Source organism: Podarcis cretensis (genome assembly GCF_951804945.1).
Source record: "Podarcis cretensis genome assembly, chromosome: 7".
NCBI classification, from domain to species: domain Eukaryota; kingdom Metazoa; phylum Chordata; class Lepidosauria; order Squamata; family Lacertidae; genus Podarcis; species Podarcis cretensis.
In genome coordinates, this window is record NC_137176.1 from 94,333,828 (window position 1) to 94,338,471 (window position 4,644).

Sequence of the window (4,644 nt, forward strand, 5' to 3'; positions counted from 1 at the left end):
TGTTCGGGGCTCCCATCTTGTTCCACCTTGAGGCAGGTGGGAGTCCTGTCACGACAGTCTTCAATAAAGACCAAGCCTACTGGCTGCTGTTTTGCTCTGATATTCATGGCTGGTGTCCTTGTTTTTTGTCCAAGGGAGCCCTCAGATTTCTCCGCTAACAATGGAAAAGTAAGGTATTTCCTTCTGCAAAGGAAATGTTTGGAGCCATTAAGAGTCAAGATGCCTTCAATATTGCTCTCCTCTACTATTTCAGACATGTGGTTTGTGTACGTATTTATGTGTGTTTACCTTGTTCACTTACATTTTATTTCTGACACCATAGAATTATTATAACATAGAGATGGGGGGAGAGAGGAACAGCTGAAGAGTCTCACACTGGGGCACAGAGTCTAGGGTGGAGTGGGCTTTAGCCCCCTTAATATTTTGGGGCAGGGGGCTCAGCCTCCCCAGTGTTGAGGGGGCTGCCACACCTTGCAACTGCCAAGCCCATCCTGCTGCCCCTCTACCCCTTCGTTCAGGCTTGACCCAGGGATGGAGCAGCTGTGGCCAGCAGCCTCTCTCCACTGCGGTGGAGCTATGCGCAGGGCAGCCCAGTTGAGGAGAAGGGCAGCCGCTCTCTGCCACCGATCCTCCACTCCGAGGAAGCTGCCTCCAGAAAATGTGCCTGGTGGATGGCAGGCAGAGAGGGTCTGGGCAGCTTGGGAGGGCGTCATGCATGGTCCCACAAAGCACAACTTGGAGAAACCTTGAGTCGATCCTGTCCAAAATATCAAGAACTGAAAAATGCACAGATTGGGAACAGCATTCATTCATCTGGAATATCAGCACAAAATACTGTTGAAGATCCTCACCTCAAGATGGGGGATGTATCCAGAAAAGGTGCAGAAAAGGCATCTGGAACAGCTGCCTTGGCCAATGGAACTTGGAGCTGTTGGCATGACTGACGGTTCTTGCCAGAGCTAAGGCGCCAGAAGGTCTCCAGCAGGAGGTGGCCCTCTGGACCCCAGAGCATTTAGGGACATCACACCAGCACCTTCCTCCTTCAGTGTAGGATGCTGCAGCCTGGAGCTCTGGACAGCCTTATTTGAGTGCCTGACAAGAGTCAGCCCTTGTCCATCAAATCTCGTGTCAGTAGAAACCAAGGCATGAGTGGCTGGCTCAAGGCAGACTGGAACACTACAGAGTTGCAAAGAACACTGGAGGGGCTGTGAAGTAGGGAGCAAGAATTCAGCTGGCTTTGGGGTCCATGGCGCGAGGCAGCAAGCACAGTGTAATATTGGAGAGGGGGGCAGGGAGGTGCCCAGGACCAGGCTGCTGAGCTTGGAATGGCTTTGCTCCTCATAAGGACAGGAGCGGCTTTGCTTCCAGTCTCCTCCTGCAAACTGTTTGCTTTCCCCAGAAACCTTGTGGGGTGGGTGGAGGAGGAGGAGGAGACCCATCTCCTCTCTCCATTGGTGGGACAGTGAGCTATTCCAGGCCTGAAAGCAAAGTGTGGGGGTGGGGAGGAGAAACAAGGATGTGGGGAGGATGAAAGCCTTTCCAGGAATCGGCTCTGGACAAGATGCACGCACAAAGAGGCAGGTTCTGCCAAGGAGCAGAGAGAGGTGTTCCTGGCATAGGAGCGGCCCCCTCCTGTTGCAAACACAGCTCCTGTCATGGGACAGAGCCTGCTTCTTCAAGAGGGGGGGGAGTGCCAGTGCTTCCACAGAAGTGGAATGCACAATGAAGAATGCACAATGAAGCACCTTTTCACCCACAGAAACACCCCCTTCTCTCCTTCACGCTTAGGAGAGGGGTGTGTGAATGTGCTTTAAACGTGTGGGGCGTGTGCAGCCTCAGTGGCACCATAAAGCCAAGGAGACGGATTGTGGCCGGCAGCTCCAGAGCCTGTGTCCGCTGCACCAAAACCACAAAGTGGTCCCCTGAGTGGCAGGGTTGATACACTCCTGAGGACCAAGAGAGGTGTGTGAGACCGGCTGCATGGGCCCTGGAGGCCACTGACACAGGACCTGAGGTGGCCACAGCCCCTGGCAGAGCCCAGGCAAACAGAGGACTGAAGGAAGGCCAAGCTCCTAGTCCTTGTGGGGTGCTCTGCTCCCATGCAGCAGCCGCCAGAAATGAGGAGACTCACGCATGACAGGGCCTCAAAAGGTTCCCTTCCTCTCCTCAAGGAGCTGGAGAGGCCCAGGACTTGCCAAGACCAAATTCCTGGCTGTCGCTGATGAGTCCCAGAAGAGGAGGGGGAGGGGCAGCTGCCTCCTTTGCTGAGTTGCAGCAGAGTCTGGCCTTCCAACAGAAGAGGCTGCCAGGAACATAGGAAGCTGCCTTATACCGAGTCAGACCATTGATCTGTCCAGCTCAGGACTGTCTACTCTGGCTGGCAGCACCGGCTCTTCAGGGTTTCAGGCAGGAGCCTCCCCAGCCCTACTTGGAGATGCCAGGAGGGGCTGAGCCTGAGACCTTCTGCTTGCAGACACTCTACTCACTGAGTTACAGCCCTTCAGCAGTGGATTTGTGCCCGGGGAGGGGGGTGGCTTCTGCAGGCTGAGCAAGGGCCTCTCCCTGAGCTACCTGGCCTCCTCCCCCATTCACAATGCTCCAAAGAACAGGCCAAACATCTGAGGATCCCATGACCCTCAACCCAGTTGCACAATCATGGTGCTGTTGGGCTTATCTGCACATTTAAGATTTGGGGGCTGTGCCCTCCATGCTGCGGAGCCTTTTCAGAGATTGTCTTGCTGCTGCCTGGATGGGCCAAGGGACTTAGAATCCCACCCAGCCTGTTCCTGGTCAAGCCGCAGGCAGCTTTGTGGAGTTAGCCACACCCTGGGCTCCCTGTTAAAGCAGCAACAGAACCTAGGGCCCTCTCCAAAGGAACTTCTGGCTGAAGGGCACCCCCAACCCTGCTCCCCAGACAGGCCCCAAGCCCCCCAAGCAGGCACCTTCCTGAGGGAGTGGCTCTGCAATGGGGAGTCTCTCTGCCTCTGTCTCTCTTATTGATTGCATTCATTACAATTACCGGTATTCTCTGCCCTTCACTCAAAGGTTCCAGGGTAGAAACCTGCAGGGCAGCTCTCTGCCCCCTTGCAGACCAGTGGGGCAGCTGGCAGAGGGAGGGCTGGTGGCTCCCTGGCTGGTCAGAGGGCAGCCCCTTTGGGTCCAGGGGGGCAACACGCAGCGAGGCTCCTCCTCCCTGCTACCGCTGAACTCCAGCCATTCTGGGGACTTGTTCTCCAAGACAGATGTTTCTACGAAAGACAAACTAGCCAGTCAGAATTGTAGCAGGACATGGAAGGAGCACTTGCCAAGCAACAGGCAGATTTCAAGACCCCGGTTCTCCTGCCTCGGCCACTGGACATCTCGCTCGGCCTGCCTTCCTGAGTCGCATCCAGCAGCATCCTTCCCCACACAAAAGGGGGGCCACGTTTGACTTTGTGCCAGTGCACATCACAGAACATGCCCCCACATTTCTCTGCCTGACCAATTCACCCTCTTCCACAGACAGACTTGGGGAGGGGGCATGCACTATGGGAATTCTGTCATGGGTGCTGTTTGGGGGCTTCTGTCATGTGCATGCACAATTTCATTCTGCACGGGCTCAGATGGGCACAGTGCCGGATTTAAGTATAAGCTAAAAAGGCTATAGCTTAGGACCCCACTCTCTTGGCCCCCCCAAAAAAATTTAAAGTGTAAAAACTGGGTGTACATTTCCAAAAGATAAGATAAAAAACAACTAAAATAAAACCTACATACAGCAACAGTGTTTTGTGTTGTGTAGGCTCCTGTGATGTAAGTCATGGCCCCCGCCTGCTCGCCTGCTCCCTCAAATATCACTGGTTTGCTCCTTTCTATATATAGGGTGCCTCCATTCTGCATGGACTGCTTGCATGGCAACATGTGCAAATGGCTTGAGATACCTATGATGTCCATACATTACCATATAGCATATATTCAGCACAAAAAAACAGCGACAATTTGTTGTTGACAAAGGACTGCTGGACATAGAAAGGGCCCCATTACCTTCAGTAGCTGAGGACCACATCAAACCTCAATCCGGCCCTGGTCGGACACCAGCAGCCCCCCCCCCCCCCGGGGGTGACAGATGCCCCCTCTCCCTGCTCCGCAGCCGGGTTCGTGCAAAGCCCACCGATTGCGCGCCACCCAGAATCTGCGTCTTGCTCCTCGGACTTTTGGAGGCTGGCGAAGGGGACTGAAGCTGCGCGGGCCACGACCCCCCTCCCCGGAGCCCGGCGGTGGGGGGCTCGCTCTGCTTGGCCCCCGCGGCTGCCCTCCCCTCCGCCCGCAGGCAGCGCGCCTCGCCCGCCCACTTGCCAGGAGACCGTCCCGCCGGGTCCCCTCTGGCCACGGAGGGCGGCGGCGGCGCCTCGGCTCCCCTCTCGGGGGATCCGCGGCAGAAGAGGGCAGACGAGCCGCGGGCCCCCTTCTCCGCTTCTGCCGCCGCCAGGACCCGGAGGCCTCGGTGGGGCGCCCGAGGGCAGCGCAGATCGCGGCGGCCGAGGCCGGCGCTCGGACCCGGGGCGGCGGGGAGGCGGGCGGAGCGGCGGGCGGAGCGGAGCCGGGCCCGCCCCGGCAGCGGGGGCTCGGGCGGCGGGCGGGCGGGCGGCGGCGGGCCGGAGGTTGCAG